This window comes from Artibeus jamaicensis, unplaced genomic scaffold, assembly GCF_021234435.1.
Source record: "Artibeus jamaicensis isolate MK-2021 breed Jamaican fruit bat unplaced genomic scaffold, CSHL_Jam_final contig_391, whole genome shotgun sequence".
Lineage (NCBI taxonomy): Eukaryota > Metazoa > Chordata > Mammalia > Chiroptera > Phyllostomidae > Artibeus > Artibeus jamaicensis.
Window position 1 is genome coordinate 6,280,246 of NW_026521814.1, and position 15,071 is coordinate 6,295,316.

Here is a 15,071-nt window from a genome sequence, read left to right on the forward strand (position 1 = left end):
ATATGTACATATGTATCTATATGAATGGATCCAAGCTATTATTAAATGAAGACAGCAAGTTGCAGAAATACACATATACTGTATATCATTTATATTAAATGTACACAACCACACACACTCCCATCTATTTTATATCCTCATGAAGTCTGTAGGTTAAACATAACTTAAAAGTATGAAAGTGTACCATAAATCTTGTAAGAACTCATAGGGTCTACAGGGAGCGGGCAAGGAAATTAGGATGAGAATAGCCATCAGGTGATTTCAGCCTTGTAAATACACTTGGAATTTTAAAAAATAACAATGAATCCATGTGTACTTTTGTGATTAAAAATTAAAGTAATAAAAAATGAAATTCTTATCGTAAATTGAGGATAATAGAAAAGAAGAAACAGGTACAAGAAGCATCAAGTAAAATCCAAGGAGTTCCCATCAGACCGTCAGCTGATTTATCAAAAGAGACCGTACAGGCAAGAAGGGACTGGAAAGAACTATTCCAAGTCATGAAATCCAAAGACCTACATCCAAGATTGATCTATCCATCAAAGCTTTCATTTAGAATGGAAGGGCAGATAAAGTGCTTCCCAGATAAGATCAAATTCAAGGAGTTCATCATCACCAAGCCCTTATTATATGAAATGTTAAAGGGACTTACCTAAGAAAAAGAAGATAAAAAAGATGAACAGTGAAAGGACAGCAAACTCACAGTTATTAACAACCACACCTAAAACAAAAGCAAACTAAGAGGACAGCTAAATCAGGAGTAGAACCGTAGAAATAAAGATCACATGGAGGGTTAGCAACAGGGGAGTGGGAGAAGGAGAAGGGGGGAGAAGGTACAGAGAATAAGTAGCATAGATGGTGAATAGAAAATAGATGGGAGGGCAAGAATAGTATGGGAAATATAGAATCTAAAGAACTTGAGACACATGGTAATAAACTAAAGGGGGGAATGTTGGAGGGGAATGAAGGGGGGAAATAGAACTGTAATGGCATAATTAATAAAATATATTTTTTAAAAGATCCGTTGGAATAAAGTGAGGTGGATGCGAAGGGGAGGAGTCCCCAGACTGGATGACAAGGGATGTGGTTAAACCACAGAGAGTTTCTGAGGAGGAGCCAGTTTGGCAAAGGAATTTTCAGGAACAGTAGATTTAAAGTACGATTAAGGAGGAAAAAACCAAACTTTCCACTTTGTTTTGAATATATATGTATTTCTAAGATATAAAAAAGGGCATTTATTATATACCCATCTCACAAAAAAAATTAAGTACAAGTGTCCAACACAACAAGAAGATTGAAAAGATAGAATACAATATCTGCGGTGGTTATATGGGTGGAGATACCTTTGCTATGGGAACTGTCATCGTGTGCACATTAGGATCTCAGACTTTGCTGCTTCCTACCTGAGTGGTGTTAGAAAAATGGAAGCAAAGTGATTCCTTAGCACACGGTGCTCAACAGATCCTATATTGTTTGCTTTTACTGGATAGTTTGTATATTACCATAAATTTCTTTTTCAATCAGGACAGTATTAGGATAATTAATATTCTGGATTAAGTGCTGGACTAAAATGCTCTGACTAGGAAAATAATGCTTACTTTTCCTGATTTGTGAAATGAGAAGACTATGAGTTGATATGTATAATAGAAACCCAATTTGTAGCCCTGGCTGGTGTAGCTCGGTGGATTGAGCATGGGCCTGCAAACCAAAAGATCACGGTTTGATTCCCAGTCAGGGCACATGCCTGGGTTGCAGGCCAATTCCCGGCAGGGGATGCACAAGAGGCAACCATACATTGATATTTCTTTCTGTCTCTCCTTCCCTTCCCTTCTAAAGATAAATAAATAAAATCTAAAATAAATAAATAAATTATAAAAACCCCCAATTTGTCATCATACCAAGACATTTTTCCAGAGTGTTTTTTTAAACTTTATGAAATTCAGTAACCACATACTCTCTTATGCCTTCACAGCCTCACTTTATAAACATGTATGAAAAACTTGGAGAACGAGCTAAAGTATAGGTAGCTACTTGCTCTGAACGTTAACTGTGGAGCTAGAAGTCAGGGGTCAGGAGAGGGTGCAGAAGCTTGGGAGTTAGAGGCAAGTCGCGGGGGATGGAGCAGAATTCCATGTTATGGGGGGCAGAGAATGAGTCATGATGGAGATTGCAATCAAAGAGCTACATGGGGCAACTAAAAGTGGTTGTAAAGCAATGGAGGCAGGGGTAAAAACATACAAAAACAAGTCATTGTGACTGTCTGCTCTAGACCACTCACCCACACCAGATGCTGTCTCATTAATCTGTGTTGCTATTTTATTTATTTTTTAAATTTATTGATTTTAGAGAGATGGTGAAGGGAGGGAGAAAGAGGGGGAATGAAACATCAATGTGTGGTTGCCTCTAGCACATCCCATACTGGGGACCTGGCCTGCAACCCAGGCATGTGCCCTGACTGGGAATCAAACCAGTGATGCTTTGGTTAGCAGGCCTGGGCTCAATCCACCGAGCTACACCAGCCACAGCTATTTTACTTCTTAAAATTAAACACAGTTATAACAAAGATGGTCATGTTAAACCATAGGTAATTAAAGCCTTCACGTTGCCCAAGCATATTCTGAAATATTCTGCCTTCAGCCCTGACTGGCATGGCTCACTTGGTGAAATGTCTTCCTGCAAAATGAAAGGTCACAGGTTCAATTCCCAGTCAGAGCACATGCCCAGGTTGCAGGCCAATCCCCGGTTGGGACATGTATAAGAGACAACTAATTGATGTTTCTCTCACACATCAGTGTTTCTTCCCCTCCCTTCCCCTCTCTCTTCCCCCTCTCTAAAATTAAATAAATAAAATATTTTTTATAAAAGAAATGTTGTGCCTTCATCCATGTGTGTGTTTATAGGTTTACAAAAAATTTTGTAAAAATATTCTATTCTTTATTCCATTTCATATTTAAAAATAAACTGGACATGTGCAGAGTCTCACACTCAAACACCACGGGAATGCCCAGCAATGGCTGGTGTCTTTCACAGATGACTTCCCCAAGGGGGAGGGGGAAAGATTCAATTATTCACTTTAGAAATATAATCTCCAACGTTAATCCCACCAAAATGTGACTAGCATGCCATTCAGTACTTCTCTAAATTGAAATATAAGCTCATGTATTTCAATAGCACTAAAAAAGCATAAAAATAAAAGTTTTTTCTCTATTTTAAAATGTCAAAGACCCTTTTGAGAGAAATTAAAGAGGCTGTTTTGCCTCTGTGTTGTTATATGTATGCAATGGTTATTCCTTTTTATTCCAGAGGGGTTTAAGCTTTTCAATTTTTTGACTTTAGCTTCTTACCTTCGAATATGGCCATTTTGTAAGAGGAGGAATTGCTCCTAGGAGCCTTCCTAGGAGAGATAATTGTGCAGGACTCCTGGCCTTCTTCTTCAATGGTACAACACGCAGCGGTCGGTAATGGTTAATTACCGGTTTGTGCACTTGCAGTTTGATCCTCTGAAGAGGGAAATTAAATTTCTTCTTTTTAGCATGAAAGAACATAGATATTTTATGAGTGGGCTCATCTTATTTAGACTTTAGGGCAATGCCTTGAGCATCTGTTTAGAACAGAATAGAAACAACCTAAGCTCAGAGAATGACAGACCATGTGCTAAGAGCGCCATTATTTAATAGGAAAAACCTAAGATATCACATTCCTTGTTCGACTGCACTTGTTGGATTTAGCATTGGACTGTATTTTCAGTTACAATTGTATATACTTGTTCATTTTGTGGAAAAAGAGAGGTATAGTGCGCTGTGTTTTACAGAGCACCAGCGTTGGAGCCATTTTTATCCAAGTTCCAAACATGACTCCCTCTTGCTAGTTGCACAAACTTTGAAAACATTATAATATTTCAAGTGTCTTTTTTTCATCTGTAAATATCAGGGATGAAATATCGAAATAAATATCTAATATTACTATACCTTTGAAGGATACTTGAATTAGAAATAATGTGTACATAATACTTAGTATGGTATACGCCACATAGTAAATTTTAAATGAATGATAGAATTTTTGTTATTGAGATCCACACAATTTTCCTGCTCTTTAGTTTGTCCCCCTATAATACATAAGATTAATATATAATATTGTAGAAAACCATACACACTTAAATCATATACGTTAACATAACCACATTAATGCCACAGCATTTGAATAATTTTAAAAGACACATGAGTGACAGGCACGATTATTACAAGGTTTTCGAAGGGAGGCCTCACTGTAGTTATTTGTAAAAGTATGTCATAAATAACAGAGATGTATGAACTAAATGGTATAAGATTTATAGAAATATATTGTAGGCTATAAAATTATGCAAATGTCAAATTTGGCCCTGGAAAACACTTTAGAGACCATCCAAATCCCTCCTATTGAGGATGATAAAAGTGAGAATTAGAGTATGTATGACTTACCCAAAGGCATGGGGTGGTGAGTGGTGGAACGAAACTCTAGATTTAGTGACTACTGGTCCAGAGCATAATTTACTAGTGCTGACAATGTGTGTCCATTTTTTATGTCATGTTTTAATGGGCCATTTACTATCCTTCTAGTTCTTTAACACCTCCTTGCCATAGCTACCACCTAGAGTATGAGTGTGTAAAATGTGTAAGAAAGTATGAAATAATGCTGCCAACTGACATTGAAAAGATCTATTTCTGTCTCAGAGAAATGTGACGGCTGTGGGGTTTCCATATCTTGCCATTATCACCTGTCTTCCCTGAATTAGCTCCAGTTTGCAGAGTCATTATCATGTGTTATCTGGTACAATTTTAAGTGAGGTGTTATTGAAGCTAAAGCCATACAGTTCTATAGTTTCATTTAGGAGAAATATTTGATTCTAAATCTAGGCAGCCATTTTTTAGATATATGTTGAAGTCACTCGTTCTACTCTTGGGGGGAAAAACACATAAAAAATGGAAGTACAATAAGAACAACTTTGCTTCCCCAAAATAGCATCCCAAGCTATGTTCAGAAACTTAACTCATTAGATTTATTTTTTAAGATATTATTTATTTATTTTTGAAGCAAGGGGAAGAGAAAATAAAGAGAGGGAGAGAAACATTGATGTGTGAGAGATACATCAGTCAGTTGCCTCTCACACACCCACAATTGGGGACCTGGCCTGCAAGCCAGGCATGTGCCCTGATGGGGAATCAAACCAGTGACCTTTGAGTTTGTGGGAGGACACTCAACCCACTGAGCCACACCGTCCAGGGCTCATCAGATATCTTTATTTATCAGAGGGAGAAAGTAATGGTAGGAAGGTAGGATGTAAAATAGTCCTGAGACTGAGAGATGCCTACACAAACTAAACAATTCTGACTTGTCATTTGGATATAAACTAGTAGGTGGAATTACATTTACCCCATTATTGGAAAATTGAAGCAAGACTGGAATAGCAATCAATCGCTGTAAGCCACCTTTATGTTCAAATGCTCAATTCTGGTTTTGCGTCTCTGTCTGTCTCCCCCGCCCTGGATACACACACACACACACACACACACACACACATGATATGGATATAGATATACACACATATGTATATTTATTTATGTACATATGTGTGTATACTATGTGTTATATACTGTACATCTAGAATGTGTGTATTTATGTATATACTATATATTATAGAATATATTTGTTTTAATATTCCAAGGAATTGTAAAAATAAACTAATACTTTGTCAAATTTAGGGAAACTCAGCTGATGTTACTGGGAAAAAGAGTCAATGCAAACTGCCTCAGATATCAGGTGTTATGCAGAATTTGAATTTTGTCACCAATAAAGGATAGTACTTCTGAAAGGGAAAGAGAAAATAATACCAAAAAATTCTCTAAAGCAATATTTGGGAAATTTCTACATCATAGACTCAGATATAGACTCAGTTATAATCAACTTAGTAAACCATGAAGAAATAAAGTAAACTGTTTTTCTCTAACACATTCTCATGTGGTATGTCCAGTATTCATGTTTTGTGGAATAGGTTCTCCTTGATCAGTTTTAAGTATTTATTATATATATAATAGGCCTCAACAATAACACCTGAACTGGCTTCAGTTATTTCATTTTTGTTGGCTTAAAATTTTAACTGCTTAAAACTCTTAGCAGATAAACTCTAATAAAAGTAGCTTGATTAATTAAAATGTGGGAGAAAGGACATACATTCTATTCTCTCTGCTGATCTTTTAGACTATCCCATGTTATATCACAGAATAATAGACTGCAAAGCTTTTTAAAGAGGCTATCTGGTCCAAATGGCCTTTTCTTTAAAAATAGAAAGAACAAATCTCAGGGAGTCATGACTTGCTCAAGGTGAGCCACACAGCACGTAAAATTAGGGCTCTTCGGTTTACACTTCTCACTGTTACCCTATGATGCCTGTATCTGCATTTGTTTTCGATAATGGTTGTTAGCTGCAAAATATTCAGTTCTCTCTGATTCAAAAATTAATAGAACCAACAATACATTATGATGAATGGAATTTCATTATTTTTCATTATGTTTTGTGTGAGTTTTAGAGTCTGGAGGATAATGTACCTATAATAGAAGATAAAGTAATCAAAGAGGTAAAAAAATAATAAGATTCTACTTTATGAAGGTAACAAATTTACAAACAGATTATATTTTTGCTTTTGGTTTTCAATGATATTATCAAAATCTTCATCTGCACAGCACAGTGCACAGCCCATTACAAGCTTTGTTATAAATTAAACTTCACCTTGCTGCACAGGTGACAAAAGACAGGTAGTTTTTCACATTGCATGTATTTGAGAAAGCTGTGATTTTGTGGATTTATTTTTCTAAATGTCATAGGACTATCCCCAAATTAAATATTTTTGTTGTATCACCAAACTGTGTGTCCATTTGTAGTAGAACATCTCATTTTACATCTTATATAGTGCTAACTTCAGATAAACATAAACTAAAATCAAGTTCTTTGCCACTGTGTATGCTGATATACTGTTAAAATTATTATTGCTACAAAATTGAATAACTCTGATTTTCTACCAAATGCACACCTTTTTCCCATTTCTGACAGGTTATTTCTGTCGGAAAGTTAGTAGAACCCAGGGTATCAAAACACTTGGTTGTTGATCATTAATTATGGATATGGAAAATGACAGCAATAAGCAAAAATGGGACATTTATCTCTTTTTAATCTGTATATTGTGGATACATGTTTCCACATGGATACCTACCTTTGTAAGCATTTGATGTTATACATTACCAGTCTACTTTTGTGTGACTTGATGCATTATTTCTTTCTTTCTGTCTAGAGACAGTCAATTTATGATAATAAAAACTCTTAAAGGAGAAAAACTTCAAAGTATGATTATGAGTAAAATGATGTTTAAATCGAAAGTAGCACAAAATTCAGTGAAAACCTAAGAAATTACCATGATGGCAACATCCCAGAATCAGTCACTCTGCCCCTTTTACAGCTCCATGGCCACAGTAATATGGAGAGAGGCCAACCCCGTAAAATCATAAGATTTTGTAGCTTTTCCCAATATTTGGCCACTAATTTTTGTAACAATTTTATTGAAATTGTAACTGTGGACCTCACGCAGTTCTCCCAATTGCCATCAGCTGCCCCATCATATTTTCCTGAATCTCACTGATGATCTGAAATCTCTTCCCTTTTCAAGGTGATTTTAGTTTTGGGAAAAGGCAGAAGTTGCAGGGCATCAAATTTGGCTGGTAGTGGGGCTGAGTCACCTGGGTGATTTGATGTTACACCAAAATACTCTGCAGGAGACATGATGCCTAGTGGGTACGTTGTGATGAAGCTGCCAGTGATCAGTTACCCATAGCTGGGGCCTTCTGAATCATCTGAATAGTTTCTGTGGAAGAATGTTCAATCTTACTGCAAAATTTAATGCAGCTTCATTGCTCTACTTGCTCATTTATTGCTCTACTTGCTGTTGAATTCTTTTTTGAATTCAACAGCCACACAGTACACATGCTTACTCAATAGGATCTTCCACCCCCACTGACTAGCACAGTGAAATCATCATCATTCATGCATGTGCATTCCAGTCCACTCTCCTTGGCTGCCTGGTTACATCGATGTATGGCAAACCTTTATCATTATATTAAGAATGGCTGGACTTCTTCTGGACAGACCTCCAGATAAACTTAGTAGTGAAATTTCTAGCTTATTTAGCCATTTTTTATTTCTTAAATAAAATTCATTTTTATAGTTAGCTAGATTCACATGCAGATAAACTAAGCAAAAACGGGCACAACCCAGGGCTCCAGCGCTGGAAAATAAAGCCTAAAAACACCTATTGAAAAGGTGCCGGGAAAGACTCCTAGCTTCACGGGAGAATTCACTGGAGAGACCCACAGGATCCTAGAATGTACACAAGCCCACCCACCCAGGAACCAGCACCAGAAGGGCCCAAGTTTGCTTGTGGGAAGTGACAGAGGGGACTGAAATCTAAGAGAGAGCAGAGCAAGCGTCATTGCTCCCTCTCTGATCCAGCCCCCACATACAGTATCACAACCCAGTGACGTGGGTTGACCCACCCTGGTGAATGCCTAAGGCTCTGCCCCACATGTGTAACTGACACAACTGACCAAAAAATTATGGCTCAAACAGAAGAACAAATCAAAGCCCCAGAGCCAATACTTTTAAGCGACCAAGAGATAGCCAGCCAATCAGATGCACAGTTCAAAACACTGGTGATCAGGATGCTTACAGAACTGGTTGATTTTGGTCACAAATTAGATGAAAAAATGAAGGCTACACTAAGTGAAATGAAGCAAAATGCACAGGGAACCAATAGTGATGGCAAGGAAACTGGGACTCAAATCAATGCAGTGGACCAGAAGGAAGGAAGAAACAACCAAACAAAAGAATGAAGAAACAAGAATTCAAAAAAAAATGAGGAGAGGCTTAGGAACCTCCAAGACATCTTTAAACATTCCAACATGGGAATTATAGGGGTACCAGAAGGGGAAGAGGAAGAGCAACAAGTGGAAAACTTATTTGAACAAATAATAAAGGAGAACTTCTCCAAGCTGGCAAAGGAAATAGACTTTCAGGAAGTCCAGGAAGCTCAGAGAGTCCCAAAGAAGTTGGATCCAAGGAGGAACACACCAAGGCACATCATAATTACATTACCCAAGATTAAAATGGAGAGAACTGTAGAAGAGCAAGAGATAGGGAGATAGTAACCTACAAAGGAGTTCCCATCAGACTGTCAGCTGATTTCTCAAAAGAGACCTTACAGGCAAGAAGGGGCTGGAAAGAAGTATTCCAAGTCATGAAAGGCAAGGACCTACATCCAAGATTGGTCTATCCAGCAAAGCTTTCATTTAGAATGGAAGGGCAGATAAAGTGCTTCTCAGATAAGACCAAATTCAAGGAGTTCATCATCACCAAGCCCTTATTATATGAAATGTTAAAGGGACTTATCTAAGAAAAAGAAAATAAAAAAGATGAACAGCGAAAGGACAGCAAACTCATAATTATTAACAACCACACCTAAAACAAAAGCAAACTAAGAGGACAGCTAGATCAGGAGCAGAACCATAGAAATGAAGATCACATGGAGGGTTAACAACAGGGGAGTGGGAAGAGGAGAAGGGGGGAGAAGGTACAGAGAATAAGTAGCATAGACAGTGAGGAGAAAATAGACAGGGGGAAGGCAAGGGTACTGTGTGCAATATAGAAGCTAAAGAACTTGTGACACATGGACATGAACTAAAGGGGGGGAATGTGGGGAAAGGGGGTGTGCTGGGTGGAGGGGGATGAAGGGGGGAAATAGAACAACTGTAATGGCATAATCAATAAAATACATTATAAAAATAAAATAATATAAAAGAGTAATTTTGAAAGTTTTTTTATTGTTATCCAAAATAAGAAACAAGTCACATCAAAACCCACATACCATTATAAGTAAAAATTTCAAGAATGGATTCATATTTTATATAGCTCTCAGAACCCATAAGAGTTTCTAACCACAATTTAAAAAACCATCGTAGAATATTTGCAATTGGGATAGACTATTGTTTTTATCACAGACCAATCTGAGTTACTCCTCTTTCTTAGGAAACTATGAAAATTCTTCCCATTCTATAAGATCATGAAGCAGCAGAGGAAAGTATAGCAGGCAGATTGGACAAACAGCAATTTACAGAGGCTGCCACTAGCCTTTTCTGAGCTAAATGACATGCAGGAAAGAAAGCATAGAGAGACACACAAATGGAGAGAGTTCTAGAGTAATGAACAGTAATCACGGGCAATTTGTAAAGCATCTCAAAGGAAAGAAAACCACTCAGAAATGTGGCTAAGATTTATTTTCAAACAACCGCAACCTTAGAAAGAATTGCAGGATGATATGCAATTTATGTTAAAGGCCTTGATATAGGGAAATGGCCGTCTGCCATAGACCAGTGTAGACTCACAACAAGCAGAAAATAGATCAACGATCAAGGCCTAAAGTACAACGCTCATACTAGTCTTGATGAGAAATACTTCTGTTGGGTACAATTCTTTAAAGGTTTTCATAACTTCTAGGAAAATAAATTAAATATTTTATGCCAACTATATATAGGGTAGGGCAAAAGGAGGTTTATAGTTGTGAGTACGTGCTACCGGGTTTATTCTTGTGTATTATCTATTAATTATTGTACTATTGCTTATACACACAACTTTAACCCTACTTTTCCCCCATCCTGTAAATGTTACCTGTACTTTGTTGTGGGCTCAAATTATATTTAGCTTTTTACTATAATCCTTTTAAAAATATGTTTTATTGATTGTGCTATTATGGTTTTCCCAATTTTCCCCCTTTGCCCTCCTCTGCTCAGTCCCCTTATTCCCTCCAGCAATTCCCAACCCCCGCCCCCAGTTCCTGTCCATGCATGTAAGTTCTTTGGCTTCTCCATTTCCTGATCCTTGACCCAGAGAAATCATTTGTTCATCTAACCTTTTCTGTTGCCTTTACAAAATCCTGAGTTAAAAAATAACTATATTTATAGGTGGTTATTTGGATGGAGTGGTCCCAAGTGACAGTTGCCACAAAGGAAGGAAAGGAAGGTAAACAGCACCTCTTGTATGATATTCCTGTAGCAAAAATTATTCTTGTTTGATGGGGTACTATATGCACATGAGTGAGGTCACTGCTCTACCAATACTTAGTAGGGTCCGATAAAATGCCACTATTGCCAGATGTCCTGTTTGAAGAGCTTCCCTGGCTTTCCTCTTGACAGTGAACAGGAATTACACACAGGTGTAGTTTTTAGTGCATACTCCACACCAGAAAGACAAAAATCCAATTAAAAAATGGGGAAAGGACCTGGACAGACACTTCTCCAAGGAGGACATACAGAGGGCCCAGAGACATATGAAAGGATGTTCAGCATCACTAGCTATCAGAGAGATGCAAATCAAAACCACAATGAGATTCCATTTCACACCAGTCAAAATGGCCATCATTAACAAATCATTGAAGTGCTAGGGAGGTTGTGGAGAAAAGGGAACACTAGTGCACTGATAGTAGGAGTGCAGACTGGTGCAGCCACTGTAGAAAACAGTATGGAATTTCCTCAAAACACTAAAAATGGAACTGCCTTTTGATCCAGTGATTCCACCACTGGGATTATACCTTAAGTATCTTGAAACACCAATCCAAAAAAACCTAGGAACCCAATGTTCATAGTAGCACAATTTACAATAGCCAAGTGCTGGAAACAACCTTAAGTAAATGTCCATCAATAAATGAGTGGATCAAAAAACTGGTACTTTTACACAATGGAATGCTATGCAACAGAAAGAAAAAAAGAAACTCTTACTTTTTTTGCACAGCATGGATGGAACTGGATAAAACTGGAGAACTTGTTTTATTGATTAGTGGAACCTAATCAATAAAACAAGTGAGCAAAATATAACCAGAGACATGGAATAAAGAACAAATTGACAGTGACCAAATTGGAGGAGGATGAGGATAAAGAGGGAGAGAAAGGGAAGGGACAAGTCAAGGAACATGTATACAGGACCTAGGGGCACAGACAGCAGGGTGGGGATTGACTGTGTAAGGGAAGGGAGGGGTCAGTGAAGAGCAATGGGGAAAAAGTGGGACAACTGTAATTGAACAGCAGTAAAAAAATACAGGACAGAAAAAGAAGTATTTACAAGGCATACCTCCTATTAAGATAATAGCTCTAATTCTTCCTTAATGTTGAGCAGATATGAACTTTCATGTGATTATATATCTACCTCCATTCAAAACTTTATGCATCTCAAAATTTGAGCCACAACATGATGAGGTGGAAGGACCCAAGCACGGGAGTCAGAAGACACAGATAAACGCCTGCTCAGACTTTTGTAGCTGTAGCTCGGACTGCCTCCTAATGGAAGTAAATATTAAGACAGTCAGTGGGTGGAAGGGAACAGAAACTCCCATGAGCACCTCAGTGACTGTGAGAACCAGAAGGACAACAGCTACAACCAGGGTGACTTGAGTCCAGCCAATGACACTGGAGCCAAAAAGAAGAAAAAGAAATAAAAAAAGGAAGAAAGAGAAAGGCAGTGAGATAGTTTCAGCCCAGGATCAGCTTTTAAAGAAGAACTCTTTGCCAACAGAGAGGATCCAGGAAAATGCTGAAGGCCACTGAACTGTTTTCAGTGAACCAGGGACCTGCCAAAACAGTAGAGGGAGCTAGCAAGAGAAGCTACCAATTCCAGGAAATGCAGCCCATCTCCAAACTGGGAGAAGGACTAAACACCCAAGACCCCGTGGAGCCTGACAAAGACAATATCTGCCAGGAGCCCTACACCCTGTCCCAGGGCTTCACCGGGATGTCTTGGACCTGGGGGACCACGGTGTGCTAAAAGAATTATACACCCTCCTGAATGAGAATTACATGGAAGATGATGACAACATGTTTCAATTTGATTACTACCCAGAATTTCTTTTATGGGTTCTCTGGCCACCTCTCTGGCTCTCCCAGTGGCACTGTGCAGTTCAAGTGGTCTCGAGTTGGAAACTGATTGGGCTCATCAGCACCATCCCAGCAACATCCACATCTGTAACACAGAGAAGATGGTGATCAACTTCCTGTGTGTCCAAAAGAAGCTGCACTTCAGGAAGGTGGCTCCAGTCCTGATCCATAAGATAACCTGATGGGTTCACCTGGAAGGCATTTTCCAAGCTATTTATTCTGCTAGAGTAGTATTACCAAAGTCTGTCGGCAGCCTTTGGTAATACCACTAAACCCACAGAAGCTGACTGAGATGAAGTTCTCCCACCTGACCAGCAATATGAACATGCAAAATACCATGAAGTTCTACTGACTGCCAGAGTCTCCCAGACACCTGGACTGCAACCCATGGGGAAAAAGGATATTCTAGTAGTGCACCAGCTGCTCACCAGGTACCTGAAGCAGTTTCACCTCACACTCGTCGTGAGCCAGGAGGTGGAGTACTGGTTCTACCCACAAGAGAATATCACTGACACTTTTGTGGTAGAGAATGCAATTGGTGAGGTGACAGACTTCCTGGGCTATTTTTATACGCTTCCCTCCACCATCATGAACCGTCCAACCCACAGGAGTGTAAATACTGCTTATTCTTTCTATTATGCTCACACTCAAACCCCTCTTCCAGACCTCATGAGTGATGATGCCCTTGTTCTTGCCAAAATGAAAGGGTTTGACATGTTCTCTGCACTGGATCTCGTGGAGAACAAAACCTCCTTGGAGAAGCTCAAGTTTGGCACAGAGGACGGCAACCTGCCGTATTATCTTTGCAATTGGAGGTGCCCAGCATGGGAGCAGAGAAGGTCAGGCTGGTGTTACAGGAACCAGTTGCCAGTGAGGTTCTGGATAAATCCAGTGAGGATCAGACCAGGAAATGGAGCCCCACCACTTGGTCCAGTTTTCACAAGTATGAGGAAGGATCCCTGGCGAAGGGAACAGCGGTGACCCGGCTTTACCCAAGGGCCACTGAACTTGACAATTGCATCGTGATGGCACAGGCTGTGTGATGTCACCTCTGACTTTGTCTCTGGTCTCTGTTTTCCAGTTAATCACATCCTATGCATCTGTGAGCAAAGGAATATAACTGCTGAAAACTACCTCATGATTGGCATATTATGGAGTTAACAGGTGAATAATAAAAGTATATATATTATTTAAAACAAAGAAAATCAGCAATCTTTTGGGAACCTGGAAATCCTCAGAGGTGAAAAGGGGGACACACTGTTGTCCTGGCCTTCCTCACAAGGTTATTGGGAGAACTAAATGAGCCAAAGTATGTGGAAGTTCTTCGTAAACTGAACATTACTACACGAGGCAAAGATGAACCCCCTGAGACAGTCCCTTCTTTTACATCTGTGATTTTTATAATCTAATCATCTATATATTTCTCCTTGTGATACTAACAAGTTGTTAGAACTTCTTTCTTTGCCTTTCTGTTCAAGTCCTCATTTGACAGCCAGTTGCCTGTGAGTGTGATCCTTACCTCTTTGTCTTGCTGGATCTCAGCTTGAGTCCCCATTCCTTGTGGTTGGAATTGTTCTCACTGGGAGGTATGCTATTGTGAAATGCAAGAAACTGCCAGCTTGTAGATCGAAGCATCTGAAAAACACGAAGCTGAGGAGTAAACATGTAAAACATTTCTTCAAACTACAGTCCTTAAGAAAAATTTTTTAAAAATCCACTTTGAACAAAAATGGCCATGACTTTGAATAATTTAAATTTCTATGGCCTAATTGAGTTACCTCAATTAAAACAACACAATAGGAAATTTTCAATAGAAAAATTGCCAGAGAAAAATAATTAAAATAATTACTATGTTTAAGAGGAGATTTTCTGAATTGAATGTGTTGTTCATACTAAAAATCTTAAATCATTATAAACTACAGTAATTATTTTGTTCATATTACAAATACACAATAAGTACTCTGTTCCTAAATTGATTGTGGCCTCCTTAGTTGATGAAAGGTAGCTCCCCAATGCAGGGCAAGCATGCCATAATTGCTCAGCTGTTTGTATATTATTATATTTGATTACAA

At 38.5% G+C, this 15,071-nt stretch overlaps 1 pseudogene; it reads left to right on the forward strand.

Moving 5' to 3' along the window:
• Nucleotides 1–14,042, forward strand: part of LOC119045830 (glycylpeptide N-tetradecanoyltransferase 1-like) — a 47,809-nt pseudogene extending 33,767 nt beyond the window's left edge.
• The last annotated feature ends 1,029 nt before the right edge of the window (nt 14,043–15,071 follow it).